The sequence below is a fragment of the Puma concolor genome, chromosome D1, assembly GCF_028749965.1.
Source record: "Puma concolor isolate L17-30 chromosome D1, mPumCon1.1.hap2, whole genome shotgun sequence".
Lineage (NCBI taxonomy): Eukaryota > Metazoa > Chordata > Mammalia > Carnivora > Felidae > Puma > Puma concolor.
Genome location: NC_141676.1, coordinates 15,743,616 through 15,765,463, shown reverse-complemented (window position 1 = coordinate 15,765,463; position 21,848 = coordinate 15,743,616). Strand labels below are relative to the sequence as shown.

Sequence of the window (21,848 nt, the reverse complement as noted above, 5' to 3'; positions counted from 1 at the left end):
AGACAGAGTGCGAGTGGGGGAGGGGCAGAGAGAGAGGGAGACACAGAATCGGAAGCAGGCTCCAGGCTCTAGGCTCTGAGCTGTCAACACAGAGCCCGATGTGGGACTGGAACTCACAGACCGTGAGATCATGACCTGAGCTGAAGTCGGACGCTCAACCAACTGAGCCACCCAGGCACCCCACAATAAAAAATTTTAAAAGAAGATATCCATCCCCTCATTAATTCCCTAACATTTAACTCTAAATCTGACCTCTACCTCTGACCACCTGGCTCATATATACTTGCCCCCTGGACATCTTCACTCAAATATGTATGTAATAAGCAAATTAAATTTTTGAAAATGTTTTATTTTTGAGAGAGAGTGAGACAGAATGTGAGCAGGAGAGCGGCAGAGAGAGAGGGAGACACAGAATCGGAAGCAGGCTCCAGGCTCTGAGCTGTCAGCCCAGAGCCCGACGCGGGGCTCAAACTCATGAACCATGAATTCATGACCTGAGTCGAAGGTGGACACTCGACCGACTGAGCCACTCAGGCGCCCCTGGGTCTCCATTTTCGTTCACCCAGATTCCAGCCAGTTATTCTGAGATGTCCTCAGTGCTCTCATACCCTGTGTGCTGGACCCCACTTCATCCTTCAAATGACCTTGTCCGTTTTAGAAGGGAGGCACCAAGAGATGAAGGGACTTGCCCAGGGCCAGGGATGCGGCTGTTCACGATCTCGCTTCCACTGCTTTGTGACCAACAGCAGCACAGTGCTTTTAAAGGCCCGAATTTTCTCATGTGCCAAATGGGGATAATAAATGCTTCAGACGATTGTGATCAAGATTCCACAAGAAAATGTATGGTGCCTGGCATACAGAGAGTGTCCCATAAATGCCAGCTGCTGTCCTTATTATTGTTGCAACTATCAGTGATAGCACTGGTGATCACTTTGATGAGCCTTTCCAGGAACAGCCCTGGCTGGCCCCGGAGTCTGTCTCAGGCCCTGTTTGGGGGTGCAGCTGCCTGGGGCAGGATGCCACCTGGGGAGGACAAAGAGTCTGAGAGTCAGGGAATAAAGCAAAACCTGCCCTCAGGGATGGAACGTGTGATCTCACAGTCTGGCCTCCGACCAGCTGAGCTCATTGCCATGCAACTTGGTAGTTAATCATTACTAGTAAGAAGATAAAAAGGATCAGCGCCTCAAAGAAACGTCAGAGTGAGAAAGGACCTCTGAGGACATTAGGCCAGGAAGACAAATGGGTTCCAGTTTGTGTCCATCTTCAAGTGACTGATAGTGGCTGCTCAGGGTCCTGCGTGTGGAAGGGAGTGTTAGACCACTGGGGTTGGGCTAGCTCAGCAGGAGAGTGTGCTGGGATCGATTAGTGATGTCTGCCGTGGCCACAAGAAAGGCAAGGGGCTGCATACCCGCTGTTTTATTTGCCCTTGCCCTCCGAGGCTTAAGACTTGCTCACTGGAGGGTCACCCAGCAAGTCTTCAAACCACAAAAATCTCTTTGGAAAAGGTGTCTTTGGTGTCTGGTTCTTGAGTTTCATCTCTGAGAAAGTGATCTTTGTTTGTGCTCAGCAAAGAGGAACTTGCTGTCCCAGAAGGCAGCACGTTCTGTTTTTGGGCACTTCTCCCAGTTAGTACTTACACCATTGAGGGGGAAGAAGGCCTTCGAAGCCACTCGACGTGGGCCCTTCTCAGCCGTGGCTCCTCCTGGGGAGCTTTTAGGAGAGATTGGAGATTGGAGGCCTGCACTCCTGAGTCGTGGGTTTTGAGTGTCTGGATGGGTGGGCATCCCTGGTGCTGTTGTCTTTCTTCCAACTCCTCACATGATGTTAATGTATGGCCAGGGCTGACAACTACTGAGGCCACTTTTTTTTTTTTTTTTTTTTAAGTTTTTTGGAAACAGAGGCCCAGAAAGGACACGATTGTCCAGGGTTACAGAGGGTTAGTAACACAAGGACAGGGAAACCCAGGAAGAAAGATCCTTTATGAAGTGCCAGCCCTGCGTGAGGCTCTTTTTCTTTCACCCCGAGACTCTTCTCGTCCCACCAAGTCACATTATGCCCCTGCCTGAAACCCTCTGTGGCTTCATGTCTCACTTAGTATCAACCCCAGTGGTGGCCTGGACCGTGGATCTGGATGTGAGCAGACCCCTCCCTTCCCTCTCACCTCCCCTCATCCCCCCGCCCCTTTTTACCAACCCCAGTCACAGCCGTGCTGTGGACGCTGGACCCCACCCCACTGTCACCCTCAAGGGGCACTTGATGCACCATGACCCACGGCCTCCTGACTGTTCTTCTCAGACCCTTCTCTCCTGTTGTCCTGCCTCATCTCCTCTGCCCTTACCACCGCCTCAAACTCTGTCATTGGTTCACGGTTTCCGTTTGCCCACCCCCTGGAGTCTGGACTTCAGGAGGGAGGAACCCTGTCTGTACGGTTCTCTGCTGTGTCCCTCGTGCCTCAAGCAGAGCCTGCCTCAGAAAGATGTTTGTTGAAGGGATGAATTGAAAGGGCACAAAGCCAGTATTTCCCCAAGTTACGATTACCTGGAATCCGGGCTTACTGCCTCCTAGTCCCATATTATTTCTAGTTATTTCATGATATGTTAATCTTTTTAAGAAAAGGTTATTTTTTTTATTTTGCGAGAGAGAGAGAGAGAGAGAGAGAGAGAGATTGAGCAGGGGAGGGGCAGAGAGAGGGAGAGAGAGAATCCCAGGCAGGCCCTGAGCTGCCAAGCGAGGAGTCGGACACAGGGCTCGAACTCATGAACCTCGAGATCATGACCTGAGCCCAAATCAGGAGTCAGATGCTTAACCAACTGAGCCGCCCAGGCGCCCCTCGTAATATTTTTATCTTTTGCCGTGACAGCCCTAAATGTGAACCATAGAAATCCTCAGGGTGAGGGGGGTTAGCTTGCTTCTGTGAAAAGAGTACAGATTTTTAAAAAGAGTAATCTCTGTGCCCAACGCTGGGCTCAAACTTATGACCGCAAGATCAATAGTCATAGGCTCTACGGACTGAGCCAGCCAGGTGCCCCAAAAAGAATACAGATTTTGAAGTCCCCACCCAGCACTGCCTCTTATTAGCTATGTGATCTTGGGAAATTTCTGAACTTCTCTGAGGCCCCGTTTTTCTTGTCTGCAAAATGGAATCACAGCCCTACTGATTAGCTGACACCGACTGAATGCTTTCTGTGTGCCAGGCACTGTGCTGAGTGCCTTACCCGTTTCGACGGAGTGTATCCTCACAACCACCTGATGAGGTGGTTCTCTTCTTGCTGTCATTTGACAGGAGCGAAAAATGAGGCACAGAGAGGTTAAGCCACCAGCCCGAGGTCACATAGCTAATCAATCAAGGAACCAGGTTTGAGCTTTGGCAGTGTGGTTCTACAGTCAGCCTGTTAGGAGTTTATGAAATCTTGTCCAATGGCCCCAGCACAGGTGGTGGTGTAGAGAGGCTCAGTTAACATTTGTTTCCTCTCCCCCTTCGTTTGGCCTTTACTCCTACAGTGACATTTAAACTTTCTTGTCATTTTTGTTCTCAACTGGGTGACAAAAGGACCCATTTCCTGTCTGTCGGAGGTGCTCACTTCCAGACCCGGTTTCTGTTGATGGGACCTCAGGGCTCACACCTTGCAGGCCCCGGGGGTTCAGGGTGTATGGGGCTCTGGTGCTCACAGAGCGTGGGTGAACAAGTGCATTTTCCCACCTAGAAATTTCTGCCTCCAAGACCTATCGAGTGCCTGTTTTTGTGCCAAGCAAGCATTGTGACCGTGATCAGTGAAACAAAACAATAATTCTTGGTCCTATCGCCTCAGCTCATCAACCCTCCATTTAATGTGCCCGGTTACCCAGGCCCTTTGCTGGGCTGTGGTCACTTTAATTGGAGTCGTAGATTTATGATCGGGACAGGCCTGGGTTGAGAGTCACCTTGCTGGGGCATTTTCTGGGAGGATTTGCCCTGTTAGGATAAACAGAAGAATGAATGGCCCACACCCCATTTCCAGTGGGTGCTTTATTTTGGGGCGGGCAAGCCTCTGTGTTAGCATGAGATCAAGCGGTTCCAAAATGCGTTGTTTAATTTTTTACTTTTTTCTTCATTATACAAGAGTGGCACAACAAGATGAAAAGGAATTTAGAAACTAGAGAAAGGGAGGAAAAAAAGCCACATATTGCCTCGCATCACAGAACTATAATTCCAAAGTAGTTACGGCTACGATTTATTCCAGGTGGTTTGTTATCTAAATTAATTGTGATCCCAGAGCAGAGACAGTTTCAGATTCTTTAATGCCAAACAGCTAAACGAAGAAAACGTTTTTTTCCACGGTGATACGTGGACGATAGGGACATAATTTTGAAGAGCTGCAGGATGCTACAGGGAGTGGATGTTCTGGAATTCACTTACACTTTCTCCTATTTAGATGTTTAAGCGGCAGCCAGTTTTTCACTATTACAAGTAGTGCAGGGATGAATTTTTTCACATGTACAGCATTTTCGGTGAAATGGAAATTATTTCTCTAGATTCATTTCCAGGCACCTCTGTGATCTTTGACGACCCTCGCCAAACGACTTTCTGGAAGGAGTGCGTCTCTTCCAGTGCCATTGGAATGGATGAGGCTGCCTGTTTCGTTATGCCCACCGCGGCGCTGGATGTTCTCTGTTTTTACAAGCAGATTTTAAATTTAATATTTGCATTTGCAGACCTGGGCCGTGTGGTGGCTGCCTCGCATGGCTTTTGGACTATGTGTGACTCCCGTAGAACCTGTTTTTTTATGTGATCTTAAAAAAAAAAAATCATTAGGTTTTTTTTTTTTTTTTATACTGAGAGAAAATGTCAAGTCACTGTGTCTTATACTGCAGTCTCCACTTGTCTGTGGGTACCTAGAAAAATTCTAAGTGCCGTCAGCCGCCAGTTGGGCTGAATTGTGTATTCTTACTTACCTGATTGCAAAATCAATCCGGTGTATTTATTTCATTAAAAAAATCTTTTTTAATGTTTATTTATTTTTGAGAGAGAGAGAGAGAGACAGAGTATGAGTGGGGGAGGAGCAGAGAGAGAGAGAGAGAGAGAGAGAGAGAGAGAGAATCTGAAGCAGGCTCCAGGCTCTGAGCTGTCAGCACAGAGCCTGACGGGGGCTCGAACTCTCAAACTGTGAGATCATGACCCTGAGCCGAAGTAGGATGCTTAACTGACTGAGCCACCCAGGTGTCCCAGTGTATTGATTTCATTTTTAGAGCTGATGTTAGGGGTGCCTGCTCTCCAATAAGTAGTGTTAAACTCAAGTTATGCGATGGTTGGATGGACATTGCAGATTGAAATATTACCCGGCACCTACTAGATATCTAGCCTCTTGACGATTACATCTCAGACGTGTGGGAAGACAAAGTTAACTTCCAAATCTCAGGTTTGCCGCTTGCACCACGACCTTGATTAGCTTCCTCCTTACCCCTCCTCCATTACCTGCCTGCTTGTTTCCCCACCTGTAAATTCGTGTGATAGTGCCCATCAAGGAGAGCTGAGGTCAGGATTAAGATATTCATGTTATCAAGGATTTAGCACACTGAAGGCAGGGGGACCCTGCTGTTGGTAGTGACATAACAGCGGCCTGAGGGGTGGGGAGGCAAACTGGCGGTCCAGAGCCTTTCCTTTTTTTTTTCCCCCCTCACTTTAAAAAAAAGTTTGTTTATTTTTGAGAGAGACACAGAATGGGGGAGGAGCAGAGAGAGGGAGACAGAATCCGAAGCAGGCTCCAGGCTCTGAGCTGTCAGCACAGAGCCCAATGCGGAGCTCAAATCCACAAACCGCGAGATCATGACCTGAGCCCGAAGTCGGCCGCTTAACTGAGCCACCCGGGCACCCCCGGATCCTTTCCTTTAGGAGGTTCTGCTTTCATGGGAGAGATAAGGTGGGCTGCCTGGAGATTGTTGCAAGCTGCATACGTTGCCAGCCTCAGGGTAACAGCCAGGAGTTGAGACACGAGTAAGGCCGCACGAGTAACCTCAGTTGTTTTTTGGGGGTGAGCGTTGGCAGCTTGGGCCTGCAGTGTCATTCTGGGTAGTGTGTGTGTGTGTGTGTGTGTGTGTGTGTGTGTGTGTGTGTGAGACAAATGGCAAATTCAGAGTTTGTGCCCCGGGAGGCTGGGACTGGACTGGGAGATCTTGGATGACTGCATGATTTAGACTCTGTCTTGTAGAGGATGAGGTACTGGGGGAGGATTTTCTTTCCAGATTTATTAACTAATTAATTTTAAAGTTTTTCTTTTTTTTTTTTTAAGTTTATTTATTTAAGTAATCTCTATACCCAATGTGGGGCTCGTACTCACAACCCCGAGATCAAGAGTCACACCGACTCTCTGAGCCAGACAGGTGCCCCCCTTTTCAGATTTTTTTAAAGTTTATTTATTTATTTTGAGAGAGAGACTACACGGGAGGGACAGAGAGAGAGAGAGAGACAGAATCCCAAGCAGGTTCCATACCGTCAGCGTGGAGCCCGATGCGGGGCTTGAACTCATGAACCGTGAGATCATGACTTGAGCCAAAACCAAGAGTCAGACGCTTAACCGACTGAGCTACCCAGGCGCTCCTCTTTTCCGACTTTACATATTAATCATTTTATTGTTTTGTTAGATTTTTTTAATGGCAATTAAAAAAATAACAGCTTTGGGGCGCCTGGGTGGCTCAGTTGGTTGAGCATCTGACTTCGCTCAGGTCATGATCTCATAGTTTGTGGGTTCAAGCCCCGCCTTGGGCTCTGTGCTGACAGCTCGAAGCCTGGAGCCTGCTTCGGATCCTGTGTCTCCCTCTCTCTCTGCCCCTTCCCCACTCTCTCTCTCTCTCTCTCTCTCTCTCTCTCTCTCAAAAATAAAATAAAAACATTAAAAAAAATAACAGCTTTATTGAGATATAATTCACATACTATAAAATTCATTCTTTGTAAAATGTACAATTCAGTTGTTTAGGCATGCAGCCATCACTGTTACCTAGTTCCAGAAGATTTTCATCACCCCCAGAAAGAAACCCCACCCATTATTAGCAGGCATTCCCAACTCCCCTCCCCCCATCTCCTGGCAATCACTTAATTTGCTTTCTAATTTGCCTCTTCTGCGTTTTTCATATAAGTGGAATCATACAACATTTGACCTCTTGTATCTGGCTTATTCTACGCGGCATGATGTTTTCAAGATCCATCCTTATCAGAATGTGTATCAAGACTTTATTCCTTTTTATGGCTGAATAGTGTTCCGTCATAGGGATGCATCATGTTTTACTTCTCCTTTCATCAGGGGGTGGACAGTTGAGGGGCAGAAAGGGAGACACAGAATCTGAAGCAGACTCCAAGTTTTGAGCTGTCAGTACAGAGCCTGATTCAGGGCTCGAACCCACGGACCACGAGATCACGACCTGAGCTGAAATTGGGCGCTTAACTGACTGAGCCACCCGGGTGCCCCACTGCTCCCTTTTCTTTTTTTTTTTTTTTTGTTAAGTCTATTTATTTTTGAGAGAGAGAGAGGTAGAGGCAAGACATGTTTGCACGCATGAGTTGGGGAGGGATAGAGAGAGAGGAGGGAGAGGTGCCAAGCGGGCTCCATGCTGTCAGTGTGGATCCTGATGCGGGGCTTGATCCCACGAACTGTGAGATCATGACCTGAGCCAAAATCAAGAGTCAAATGGCCAACCGACCGAGCCATCCAGGAGCCTCGTTAGTCAAGTTTTCGTGAACATTTGTGTACACATTTTGTGTGGACATAATGTTTTCAACGTGGGACGATTCTGAAGTGGGGAGTGTATTTGGAGCCTGTGGGCAGAGTGGGCTGTGGGGAGGCCCGTGCACGCATTTGCTGTTACCAGGCCAGTCTGGGGCAGACGTTATGTGCTTCATTTCTTTCAAATAACCCTACAAGGCAGGGTCTGTTATTTCCCCCTTTTTTTTACAGGTGAGGGTACTCAGACTCAGTGAAATTAAGTAAGCTGCACAACCAGGAAGTGAAATTAAGTAAGCTGCACAACCAGGAAATGGGAGATCCCAGCTCTGTCCAGCTCTTAGCACGTTAGCATGCGTCTGCTCCTGGGAGACCAGGTGATTGCAGTGGCCTCACTGGGAGGGGAGGCCGGGCGGTGCTGTGGAACTGGCAGTAAGCTGGACAGAATTGTGTGTGTGTGTGTGTCTGTGTGTGTGCGTGCGCCGGTGTGAGTGCGCTGTGGGAGTGAGGGGAGGTGCTTCCGAGGCAGCATCGGTGGGCCTTGGTACATAGATATGGCAGTATCGGACTGTGTTGGATTGTTGGCACAATCTTTGTGACCTTGGGCTGATCTTGTCTCCTTTGAGCATCACCTTCCTCTCCTGGAACCTGGGGCTCTTCTCCTAGCCTCCTGCCTCCTGCAAGGCTGGTATAAATAAGGGAGGGAGGGGAAAAGGGAGGAGGAGAAGAGGAGAGCGAGGAAGAGGTTGTAATAGAACCTGTTAGAAATGCAGAGCCGATGATCTGGGAGGCAAGAAGGGATGTGCAGCAGGTGCAGGCAGGTGCAGGAGGAGGTAGCCAGCTGGTCTGGGAGGACATCCCTGTCCATCTGGGGATTCTGAATCCTGTGAAAGCACCTACACAGAGGCTAATGAGCTGCTTGTAATCCAGAGACTATTGATTTTTCCTAGTATTTGAATCTCAGCCTTTGTGATCTGGAAGAGTCCAGTGTTGACCCATCTACAGCATCAAAGCCTCCCTTAGCACATCCCTCCCATATTCTGGCCAGGCATCACCTTAAAACAGTGAGGCTTTCCTGGGTCTTAGAGGTCACTTGGGTGGCCTCTCCTATCTGGGCCTGTCTCTGTTCAAGTGGCAGGGCCGACTGTCCCCTTTATCAGTGACTTGCAGCTTGCCTGAGTTTTGTGAAAAGCTTGTCATTGTCCATTAGAAAATAAAGACAGAAACCTCTCCTTTGGATTTGCGTTGCAATGACTTGCTCTTGTTCTGAGTCCAGTATTTTGCTGGGTTGTTATGAATCAGTCACTTAATTTTTTTTTTTTTAAGTGTGACAAGCACATTAGTCTTCCTATGAGAAGCCCGGCTTATGGGATGCAAGTCAGGTGATTTTTTTCTTAGCGTAAGTCAGACTCCTACACCTTCCCCCCATGGGGGAGCGATCTGATGTGTTCTTCTTTATCCTGACTTATGAGGACCTGAGGGGACATACTTGTGAGATCCTTCCTTTGTGTCTTGTCTCCAGGCAGCAGCTGTTGTTGGGGCTGCACTTAAGAGTTTGCATCACGTCGTATAGTCACCGTTCATTTATAAAATGGGTCAACTCCAAGGGTCTCATTCAGAGCAGAAGGGGCCTTAAGGATCATTTGATCCAAACCTTTCACTTTGCAGAGGATGAAACTGAGGCCCAGAGAAGGGAAGTCACTTGCCTAAGACCACACAGCTAGTTACAGGGTGAATCCAGTTTCCTGGCTCCATGACCCTGAACTGACATTAAACTTTGAATAGTGAGCACAGTGGGGATTCAGGGACCATACCTATCTTTGACCTGTTTCTAATGGATATGGACTTGGTCTTTGGGGGTTGAATTCTGATGTGTGTCTGCTGGATTCTGGCACCTGTGCTGTTTCTGGCCATTTGAGGGGAGGGGGAGCATGCTTAGCTCACCCAGAGGTGTTGGCTGCTGGGTGGCCCCTACCTGCCCCTCCCACTTATTGCATTTACCTCAAATAGAGAAACTAACCCAGTAACCAAATGACCTGATGGTTGGTAAAGCTGGGAGGCCGTGTTTGGGAGGTGGGTTGGGGAAGAACAAGCGTAAGTTTCCTTCTATAATAAAACTTGCTGATATAACGTTGAAAGTCACGGTCTTACTCATCGTCATTCAAGATAAGTCACACAATGGCTGATATCTGAGGTGCAGAGTTTCCCCCTTGAGAACACAGAGAGATGAACTTTGTGTGGGCTGGTCATTAGAAGAAAAACAAGAAGCCATTGGTCGGAAACACTCTAAATGTTAAGAGGTGGGAGATTGCTAAACTACTACCGTCAGTGAGGCTTGACAATGCTCAACGATAGGAAACGATGTTCATAACATGAGACATTTCGAGATGTGGACTACAAAGTAACAAAAGTCTAAACCCAGTTGGGCAAAACTATGGATGAGGCTTCAAACTCAAAAATGTGTTTTGCATGGCCATGTGAGTATGCTCTACGGTACGATGTTTGAAAGGCCAATTAGGCTGACTTGGGCCAAGGCTGGGCTCTGCCACGTCGTTGCTGTGTGCTCTTAGGCAAGTGACTGGACTTTTCTCGACTCAGGCTTCTCATTTGTAATGTGGGCACGGTACCTTACCTCTGGGTTGTTGTGAGAGGTGAATGGGATGTCTGGGACAGGGCTTCATGCCTTCCGTCTTGGACCTCCTCAGTGGAGGCAGTGCCCTGTGGCCGCGTGCTCAGACCACACCATGTTACCTGCTGCTTCAAGCACATCAGAGCTCCCCCGGCCTTCTGGATTCTGGACGCACGCACTCTCTGGGCTCGCCACACACACCACGTTCTTTGCAGATTCTCTAGTGTGCCGTGCCCTTTTTTGTCACCAGGCCCTTAGGGTGAAGTAACTCTTGTTTTTTTTTTTTTTTTTGTAATCTCCCTAAATAGACTAACTTCCCCAAGGGCACCATGTCACAGGGCCTGGTACCCAGTGGGTGCTCAGTAAATGTTTGTTGAAGGAATTGAAGAGCTGGCCTTGAATTGGGTCTTTAAATACAGTGCGGGGCTTGGCGAGCAGGGTGGGAGCATTGTTCTAGGAGGTGGGCAGGGCACAGGGAGGCGGGGGTCACTACTGCCTGTTCAGGGGCCAGACCCACCGAGCACAGCAGAGATTCACACAGGTGCCATCTGACTTTCAGTGTTCCTTGTCACATGGGAGTTGCCACACTGTAAGACATTTAACCCATAAGGCTTGATCAGTCTTGTTACCTTTTGTAGTTTGGGGCTGTGTGTGCTTCTTTATGAGAGAGACCCATCAAGGCCAAGCCTGTGCGGTGATAATATATGTACATAAGGCTGCTGGCATCGTGTTGACGTAAGACAAGAACTGGACGTGGAGGCAGAAGGCAGCCTGGGTTCTGTTTTGGGCCTTACCACTTTCTAGACTGGCGATCTTAAGGGGAGTGACATTAGGGAAGGGAGTAATGCTTACGAGTGTTCCAAGTGCTTTTACACACAGGGTTCTCATTTAGTGTTTAGAGCAGGGGTGCGGCTCACAATGTGATGGGCCACACATGTGTGATTGGCGTTAGTGAGGCAGTAGGGAGTAGTGGGGACTCTGGCAGGCTAAGACAACGTGCCTTGTTTAAAGGGGAATGCCCCCTTCCCCACCTTTTAAAATTAGAACTTTTTTTTTTTATTTTTAAAATTTTTTTAATGTTTTATTTATTTTTGAGACAGAGAGAGACAGAGCATGAGCAGGGAAGGGTCAGAGGGAGACACAGAATCCGAAGCAGGCTCCAGGCTCCGAATTGTCAGCCCAGAGCCAGACGCGGGGCTCAAACTCACGAACTGTGAGATCATGACCCGAGCTGAAGTCGGATGCCCAACCGACTGAGCCACCCAGGCGCCCCTAAAATTAGAACATTTTTTAAGTTCATTTATTTTGAGAGAGAGAGAGCGCACGGGTATGCGTGGGGGGAGGGGCAGTGAGAGAGGGAGAGAGAATCCCAAGCAGGAACTCGATTCCATGAACTGTGAGATCATGACCTGAACGGGAATAGAGTCGGACACTTAACCGACTGAGCCATCTGGGTGCCCCAGCACATTAGTTTTAAATCTGTTAGGCACTGTGTGCTTTTTGTTTGTTTGTTTGTTTTAACTGTAGTAATATAGCTACAGCATAACACTTAGCATCTTAGCCATCTCTGGGCGTAAAATTTAGTGGCATTGTGCGTATTCTCAGTGTTGTGCACCACTGTCCATGCAGGCAGTTTTTTTTCGTGCTTTGCAAAACCCACTTAATCCTCACTCCAACCTGGTGAAGTATCTCCAATTTCTAATCCTTACTGAAGAGTTGAGGTATCTGAGGTACCTGGCTGGTTCAGTCAGTTGGGGCATGTGACTCGTGATCTCTGTCTGGGTTGAGGGTTCGAGCCCCATGTTGGGTGTAGAGATTACTTAAAAACAGAATCTTAAAAAAAAAAAAAAAAAAAAAAAAAAAAGGAATTGAGGTACCTGACAGGCAGAGAGGTTAAATAGCTTGCCCAAAGGCCATGCAACTGGTGTTGGACCCGGGAGTGTAACCCTCGGGAACCCAGAGTTGTCGGTTTTTCTGATTCTTTTTTCAAGAAAAGCTGGAAAGAGTTTTTAATGTTAAATTTCCTGCTTTAAAAAAATATTGACTCAAATTAACCAAACAAAACACTGTTGGGGCCAGATAACACCCATCTCTATTGTTGGCTGGGTGTAGTTCTCCCACCGACACCCACCCCCGCCTGTCTCCAGGAGGGGGTGGGAGGATCCAGGGAGATAAAGCACGGAAAGTCTTTTGTAACCGTGAAGAGCAATATAACTGTCAGATACGGGGTTAGCGCAAGTGGCTGGTGCGCGTGTTGGGTGCTTCCTACGTGCCAGGTCCTGTTCTGAGCACATTAGAGCCCTCGAGGTGGGGGTAGTGTTCCTTCCTGTTGCAGATGAGGAAACTGAGGCACGGAGGTCAGCTACTTCCTCTGAGGCCACACGGCTGGGCGTGGTGGGTGGAGTCAGGCTCCAGAGGAGGGGGCGGGGTTCTGTCTGCTGTGCTTGTTGCCTTGGTTTGGGCCCAGCTCTGGAGAGCCGCTGGCGAAGGGGAAGGGATGGACCCCGTGTTAGTGCCCGGACTGGCCCCCGATGCCGTGCGGGGCTCTTGCTGGCTTGATTTCACCGGCCCTCGCCACCATCTGGAGGCGAGGCTGTGGTGGGGTTTCTCACGTTGCAGATGTGGAAACTGACACTCCAAGGGGTCTGGTGACCTGCCAAGGTCACACGGGCAGGGAGATCGCACGCCAGGATTTGAGTTTGGATCAGAGAGACTGCAAAGCCCGCAGGATTCTTTCCTCCACATGGAAAAGTAGTAAATGAACTGATTTCCAGTTTTTAAAAATTTATTACTATTACTATTTTTAATACCTGTGGAAGGGGAGAGAGCACTGAAAAGGGCAGTAGGGAAGACTTACATCAGCTCTGCCGGCTGGACCAAATGGTGTAGCAGTTTCCCTTCTTGTGCATTTGGGTGGCTCCTTGGGGGGGGGGAAGGGGGGGTCACATGAGTCTAGACTGGGCTAGAGCCGCATGGGGGCACGGGTGGGTATTCCTGGGGTGAGTGTCCCAGTCTTCTCATTTTTTCTTTTGTGAAGGCTCTGTCAGTAACAACCTCCTAATTCTGCTTGTTTTGATCCACACCCTCTCTCTAAGTGGCGTTAATTGAATTAAAAAAAAAAAAAAAAAAAAAAAAAAAAAAAAAAAAAACCACAGTCCTGACACAGGTGTTTTCAAGGTTGGCATCTGGGAAGCGTTGTCAGGAGGCCTAGCCAACCAAAATGTTGACTGCCATCCCTGTTCGTTCAGCAGGTTCCTCTTGCCGCCTGCTGTGTGCCAAGCCCTGTGCTGAGTAGCAGGGGGGAAGGGATGGAGGGTGAGGTCCCCGTATACCAGGACCTCCCGTCGGGTGGGGGAAGGGAGGGGCAACTGCTCTGCCTCTTGTAACAGCAGATATAGCCCTTAGGGAGGCTGTTCCTGGCAGCAGGAAGAAGGCTAGCAGGGGCGGGGTGGGGGGGGGCAGCTGGGAAGGCAGAGACACATCCAGAGGGGGCCTTGGGAGAAGAGGGCTCGCGGGTCTCATCTGTCTTCCTCTCTCCAGCATCTAACTCAGGGGCCTGCAGACAGTGGCTGCTGAGAATTTCAAGGTTGCTTTCAAGATGTTGAGCCCCATGGGGCAGAAGGTGAATGACACGTGATTTTTAACTCCGTTGGGGCCACTGTCATTTCTTCCAGACACAGGGACTAGGCCTTAGAACTAGGAGGACCAAGAATCTGGTGCTGTGGAGGCCCACATTAGGTGTGGACAGCAGGCCTGGAGTCCATGGCGTGCAGGGGTCTGAGGTCAAGGTCAGTGTTCTGGTGTGGAGGCCTGAGCCAGTACTTGGTACTCGTCAGCTTGACAGCTGCTTCATAGACGAGTGCCTGTGCACCAGGACCTGTGGGGTGAGGGCGGGCAGAGGCTGGGAGCAGCCCTCTGCTGCCTGGAAGTGCTCAGTAAACACTTGTTAATCATTTCCTGCCTGGCAAGCCCTGCGGTGTGCCCAGGGGAGCCTTGGTTCATGTGGGGGAGGGGATGCTAGTCATTCGGATGGCCTGACCTCCTGCCCTTCTGGCTCCCCGGGAGCTGGGGTGCTGGCACCAGCCTGGGGAGGCAGGCAGCGAGAGTGTTGGTGAGGGTGTCAGCGAGGGGACCTCACTGTTGCCAGGCGGCCTCTCGGCTTAGTGAGCTGCGCGGAAGCATGTGACGTACCCTGCAGGTGGCCACCCAGGGACTCCGGGATTCTGGGGGCCTAACTTGGACATACACCCAGATCCCTCCTACCCAGTCCTCTTCAGAGGAAGGGCCGTCCTCCCTGGGGGTGGCGAGGACCCCTCCCAGCCTAGTCTCTGGGACTGTGCTTTGACTTTTGGGTGTTTCTCTGCATGCAGGTGGCCCTGAGCCAGGAGGCTGGGGGTTAGTCTTGCTGAAGTCAGGTTGAGCAAGTGGGTTCTGGAATGTTCAGAGGCAGCCAGAGTGTCTGTGTGTCCAGACGAAGGGGGCTATTTAGGTCTGAGGGATCCGTTTGATTAAAAGAAAGCAAAAACAGAAAACAAAAAACAATGATGTATTCCACAGTTAATAGGTGGTGGTGGTGGAGGGGGTTCCCATGGACAGTGGGTACGTTCTTTGTTCCTCAGCTGTGATGGGATAGTCTCTTATCTCTGGAGTGTCCCCCTTTCCATCTTAGGATCAGTTAGAGTCCCCCTAGGGTTATGAGAACACTTGTGGGTCTATCTCCTGAGAGAAAAAAGGCATTTGTGGTCAAGCAAATTTGAACTGTGGGCTAAACCAAATCAAACAGATGTCTTTCTTGCAGGACTTCTTAGAACCTTTAGTATGCTTATGAGGGAGTAGAAAGACCTTATTTACTCCAGATTTTTATTTTATTTTATTATTTTTAAAAGTTTATTTTGAGAGAGAGAGAGAGACAGAGACAGAGACAGTGCGAGTGGGGAAGGGGCAGAGAGAGAGGAAGACAGAGAATCCCAAGCAGGTGGAGCCCAATGCGGGGCCTGAACCCATGAAACCGTGAGATCGTGACCTGAGCCGAAACCCAGAGTCGGACACTTGGCTGACTGAGCCACCCAGGCACCCTTTCACTGCAGATTTTTGTCTCACCTCCTGTTTCTCTCCCTTTTTGGAAGTATCCTACGGGACTAGGGTGTTTGGAACCTGCTGCAGGAAATTCATTCGTTCTTTCAACAAATATTTACTGAGTACTTACTATGTACCAGTGACCATTCTAGGTACCTGGGATACATCATGACGGATTCAGACCAAGAGCCCCTCCTCTCCTGCCCCCCACCGCCCCGGGGCGGGGGGAATTTACATTCTCGCAGAAGCAGTGAACTGACCTTTGTGGGGCACTTGCTGTGTGTCAGGCATGTGAGTTCTCACACATTTTCCTGTTGAACCCTCACATCAACCTGGCCAGGCAGATGGACCATTTTACAGATTAAGCACCGGACTCTAAGGGAGAGGAGGCCTTGTCCACTTTGGCTGGATTGTTCTTTTCGGCCCGTGCCTTTGAACTGCAAGAGGAGGTGGTCAGTGAGGAGCTGGAAGAGATATTAGGGTCCGAGGAGGGGGTGTTAAAGGCTGTGTTGTTCTTCCGTTGTGTCCCTTTATGACGGGCCGGTGAAGAAGTTCCTCTGAGGCTCTGAATCAGGCAGGGAGAGATGAGTGGCTCCAGAACAAGTGGTTTGTTTTCATGTTCTGTGCACTGAGGATCTCGTGGCTGATCATGTTTCCCTTTGGTTTTGGTTACTAAGCACCCGAGAGCCTGATGTGTGGCCCGTCTTGACAGTTCTGCAGAAAGGGACGAGGTGGTATACCTTTCTATGTGCCGATCTTACTGCTGGCTTTATTATTTTCCCGGTGCTTATTTTCTCTTGGCCTGCCTCCCTTGACTGTTTATTTTATTCTTTTGTGTTGTTTGCATTATTCTAAGCCACCGTAAATACTTGGTGGGTGGAGCTGGTTATAACTAAATTTAAAAAATAATAGGAGGATGATTTGTGTAGGATCCCCCAGCTAGTCTGTGGGGAGGCAGGCTCCACCCTTCCCACTGCACTCCGTGCCTCTCCAGACTGGGATCCACCAGCAGACAGGTCTGTTTGCTTTTGCAGCCACTGCGTTGTGGCTTCCAACGGAAGCTAGGCTGGCTGGATTGGAGGTCTTGAGTGGCTTGAACTGACCTGAACGTCACACACGTGGTTTGAGCAAGGCTGTGGGCTGTGGATTCCTTCTTGGTGCTTCTTCCTGCTTGTGGTGCAAAGGATTCCAAGCTGGGACACACGAGGCGAGCACTGGATGCTCTTTGCAGCGACTTGCCTTTTCTTATGCTCAAGGCAACTCTGGGGACAGAAGAAGAGGAGCAGGTGGTATTGATGAGGAGACTGAGGCCTGGAGAGATTGATTGACTTCCTCCACGGGGTGATGGGTCAGCCTGCACCCCAATGTGGTGCAGACATGCTGCCCGTTGCAAAGAAAACACACAAACAAAAAACCCCAACCCCCCGCAAAAAACCAGACAGCCTCAGTGCAAGCTCACTGCACCCACTGTGGGTCAGAAGGCAGCATGGGAAGAGCTTAGGATTTGGGATTTGGACCCCATAAGTAAGTAATTTGCTTGAAACAGTTTAAGTAGTTTGCTCAAGGTCACAGAGCTATTACGTGTTAGAGTCAGGATTTGAACCCAGGCAGCTGACCCTACAGGTGAACTTACCATCACTATCATATAGAAAGGGGCAGAAGCCTGGGACTTTTTTTTGGGTAATGGCATCTGTGCACATGAAAGGAAAGGTACTCTGGACCCTCTGGGGTAGGGACTTGGTGTGGGTGGTCCCTGGAGGGCCGTAGAATGGGTGGGGGGACTTAGCCGGATAACAGCTCTGGGTGACTGAACTCATCTCTGAGCTCCAGATTTCTCACTTGTAAGATGAGATATGATAGTATGCCTCAGGGGGTTAAATGAAATAGGGACACATAGATGCTTGTACGTTGCTCTAAAAATGTCTGTGATGCGTGAATGACATTGTGCAAACAGGGAGAGTAGATGTAAATTAGTTGGACCACCATCCAAAGCCCATCTCTGGGTTTTAGAATCCTGTTCCTTGCCAGATGGCTTATCGCTGCCAGAGCTCTGCCAGTACGCAGCATTCGGTCACCTCCCGGCTGGGGAGCCGCGGCTATGTGCTAGTCACGCCAAGCAAGCCACTGATGCTGCTGGTTCTCATCCGTGAGGAGAAGGCTCCCCGCCCTCCTACCCGTGTGCACCATGTCTGTGGACGTGTTCGGTTGGAGCCTCGAAGCACCTTGCAGAGGGCCTTCAGGTCTGCCCCCTGCAGAGTGGCTGGTTGGGGTGGGGGTGGGGGTATGTGGACGAGGGACGAAGGTGAGGACGGGTCAGTGGGTCTTAGTTTCTCGGAGAGCTCTGGGTAGAGTTATCAGGAAGCAGAAAGTCCTCGGAGCATCATTGAGTCCTGGAAACTTTTGTGGTTTTGAAAGTACTTTATAAACTGTAAAGCACTTTAGAAATGCAAGTTAGGAGGTTCCTGTACTACATGGAATAAAAACAAAATGCACCGAAAATGATGGATCTACCAGGCTGGGGTGGGGAGACAGACACGCATGTGCTTGCGTGTGTGAATGTGACTTACTTGTGATTTTAAAAATACTTCATTTATGTGGAACTTGGAAAGCAGAGAAAAGCCTTGAAAATACAAATCATCTATCATCCTACTAAGTAGCTCTCTCATGTAGTATGTTAGCCTATATCCTTCCAGTGTTTTTTTTTTTTTTTTTTTTTTTTTTTTTTTTTGTGCTTCTTTGTATAGGCAAGGGGTTTTATAACCCTTCACCTTCTGGAATCTGTTCAACGCCAGCTTCTTCTCTTTGTTGAGTGCGTTTGTTGAGAATCCATTTTGCAGAGTCCTAGCCTAAGGCCAGGCACAAGTTGTACCCCCAGGAATGTTGCTGGGGTTTGGGCCTGGGGAAGGGGGCCACCAGTGGCATGAAGCTGTGGGGCCTGACTTCTGGAGATGTGGGAGAAATCTTGAAAGCGACATCCCTGGGACCAGCCAGTGGGATCCTAGGGGCTCTGAGGTGGGAGGAAGACTTCCTTCTCTTTTCGTTGGTTAGGTCTTTTTTTTCTTACCACCGGGTATAAGTAACAATAACACTTTAAAAATTATGTGGGGGCTCCTGGGTGGCTCAGTCAGTTAAGTGTCCGACTTCGGCTCAGGTCATGATCTCAGGGTCTGTGAGTTCAAGCCCCGCACTGGGCTCTGTGCTGACAGCTCAGAGTCTAGAATCTGCTTCAGATTCTGTGTCTCACTCTCTCTGCCCCTCCCCTGCTCACGCTCTGTCTCTCTCCCTCTGTCAAAAATAAATAAACATTAAAAATTATGTAAAAAACAGTTAGTTAAAAATACAAATACAGTCCCGTTGGAGACCAGAAAGAGACACGGGAGAAACAGGTTAAGTGAGGGCAAGATCCTTGGCAAGTGCCAGGAAGTGGGGGTGGGGAGGAGCGAGAGCAAATCCCTCATTCTCAAGGCGGGAACAGGACACTCCCTTCAGTGTGACTTGAGAAGCTTCAGACTTGAGTGAGTGACAGCCCCTTTATTTCCTGCTTTGTTCTCTCCCAGGTACAAATTGACCCCAGTCTTCATTGATACCTGGGAGGGTAGATCAGAGGCCTTCCTTTCCTCTTGCCTCTCAAGTCCAGTCACCCCTCTCTGCAGGCTTCCCTGGTGTGTGTGTGTGTGTGTGTGTGTGTGTGTGTGTGTGTGTGTGTGTGTTGGGGATGGGGTGGCCCCCTTACAGCGGGGCCTGCAGGAATCCTGGCGTAAAGTGAGGCAAGCCTATTAGTTCTGTCCTTCCAGGCTGCTGGGAGTTTAAAATCACCACCTCCTAATCTCTGTGTTGTTTTCCTGCCTTTGGACACCCTCTGTTTAGGAACGGGATGATGGCAGGGGGAGGCGGCTACTTGGTCTTTATGAGAACAGCAGAGGCCTCTCAGTGGAAAGGAAACATCCTCCTTGGTTTCACTCTTGTCCTTCTGACCCTACTGCACAGATGTGCAGGGACAAGCCTGTCCGGACTCAGGACCTCCTGCTTCACCCATCTAGAGACACCAACCCCCTCCCCCTGCCAACCTCCCCCACCAAAAAAAACCCCACCTCCTTTCTCTGAGCCTGAGAGGAGTTAATTGTGTTGAGGGGACCCAGGAGCCTTCAGGAAGGGGCCCTACTCCCTGAGTTGACTATTCAGCAAACACATTTGCCCAGGTCTAAAAATAAAATACACCAGGGGCACCTACCTGGGTGGCTCAGTCAATAAGTGTCCGCCTCTTGGTTTCAGCTCAGGTCATGATCTCAAGTTTCGTGAGTTTGAGCCCTGCATCAGGCTCTGTGCTGACAGTGTGGAGCCTGCTTGAGATTCTCTCTCCCTCTCTCTCTGCCCCTCTGCTGCTCCCTCTCTGTCTCTCTCTCAAAATAAATAAATAAACTTAAAAAAATACACCAATCCAGGTTAAGGAGTGCCATAATGTTGTGCTGCACATTTTGCTAGGGGGCCAAGCGAATGTTACCACTTCTGAGGCATTACCCTGAGACCTAGAATTAGGTTTTTTTTTCTCCCATTGTGGTGTTGAATGCTGTCAGCTTTTCCTTCCTAATTATTTAACCTTACAAACAGAGTAAAGTTGATTTGCTGCTAATGTCAGCATTAAGCACACCCTGTCTTCCTGCACACAGTTGAGGGCTGAATGCGCTTCTAGAGAACTTGTAGTCTGTGCTGTGCACGGAATGGTTGTCCTGGGTGCTGGTCACATGTGCAACTGGTAACAGAAGAGGAACCATAAATTTTGCAGGAAAGAATTTGTTTTGGTGCCGTGTTCTATTTACTTTGCATCACAGATTGTTTGAAAGAGGGATATTTTTGTTAGAGGAAAAGGAACTGTATGTTTGAGATAAGAAGTAGAATAAAGTGAAATAAATAGTTGAGTTTTGTCAGGTCGGTGTCAAAATGGCATGGTTTCTGAGAGCACCCTTTCTCTGTGCTGTTCTAATAGTTATATGAAAATTAGAAAATACGAAGGAAGGGCCGGTTCCGAGATCCTGGTTAGATTGTAATTCATAATGGTGTTCCTTTTTGTTTGTTTTACAGAGCTGAGTTTGGTGAAATTTCAGGAGGTTTTAGCCAATGGCGATCCAAAGACAATAAATATTGCTTCGTGGGAAGGTCTCCACCCTGTGTCTTATTTGGTGACCGTTAAATGGTAGCCACATGTCAGAACCCATTATGCAAATGTAGAAGCGGCCAGATTTGAGTCAGTTAGCTTGGCTCCAGGCGTGAGACACCCTAGTTTTTGGTGCTGGTGGTGAAGGGTGTTGGCACAGAGAGTGGGGACGCTCTTTGTTCCTTGCTGCTGTGGGAATGTCTCTTGTCTCCTCCAGTCCCTTGTTTGGTTTGGTCCCTTCTTAGGCCATTTGGAGTTCCCTGAGTTGTGAAGACCTCGTGCATGTCTGTTGCCCATTAAGCTCACATTTGGAGGTCTTGTAGCTGAGCTGATACCGTCTGGGTGCAGAGCGAATGCTCAGTGAATGCAGCCATCGGAGCCCGGTGCCTGGGATGGGTCAGCAGCTTAGCAGCTTTCAAAAGCCTCTAAAAATCCAGCCATGTGTTGGTGCTGCCATTGCCAGCCATTAGCTTGGTGCTTCCAGAAGGAACCATTGACTAAGTTGGGTCTTAATGCTACTCTTGCTCCTGCCCCTCTTTGCCCTGGCTGTGCCAGCCAACCATGAACAGGCTGTAGGCAATAAATAAAGAAACAGTAAAGAAACAAGAAATTTGGACAGTTCACCCCTGGCTTATCCGACTTTATTTATTTTTTGTTTTTTATTTTTTTCTATACTAGTGGCTTATTATAAAGAAATAATTGAGGGGCACCTGGGTGGCTCAGTCGGTCGAGCGTCCGACTTCGGCTCAGGTCATGATCTCGCGGTCTGTGAGTTCGAGCCCCGCGTCGGGCTCTGTGCTGACGGCTCAGAGCCTGGCACCTGCTTCGGATTCTGTGTCTCCCTCTCTCTCTGACCCTCCCCTGCTCATGCTCTGTCTCTCTCGCTCTGTCAAAAATAAATAAAACATTAAAAGAAATTAAAAAAATAAAGAAATAATTGAAATGCATACAAACAGGGGCGCCTGGGTGGCGCAGTCGGTTAAGCGTCCGACTTCAGCCAGGTCACGATCTCGCGGTCCGTGAGTTCGAGCCCCGCGTCAGGCTCTGGGCTGATGGCTCAGAGCCTGGAGCCTGTTTCCGATTCTGTGTCTCCCTCTCTCTCTGCCCCTCCCCCGTTCATGCTCTGTCTCTGTCTGTCCCAAAAATAAATAAACGTTGAAAAAAAAAATTAAAAAAAAAAAATAAATGCATACAAACAATTCAACCTAATAAATATTCATAACAGCATTTCGCATATTAAAAAAACACAAACCGCCTAAATGCCCAACATGAAAGTGATTAAACAAATTAGGCTATATCT

The 21,848-nt window shown here is 48.9% G+C and overlaps 1 protein-coding gene and 1 long non-coding RNA gene across 2 annotated transcripts in view; both read left to right on the top strand.

Moving 5' to 3' along the window:
* PTPRJ (protein tyrosine phosphatase receptor type J) overlaps positions 1-21,848 on the top strand; it is a 173,341-nt gene that overhangs the window by 14,786 nt on the left and 136,707 nt on the right. The gene's annotated exons all lie outside the window — the stretch shown is intronic.
* Positions 7,980-20,553, top strand: LOC147576506 (uncharacterized). The gene is made up of 2 exons (XR_015240819.1): positions 7,980-8,068; positions 20,476-20,553. It is a non-coding gene; the product is annotated as an uncharacterized LOC147576506 (long non-coding RNA).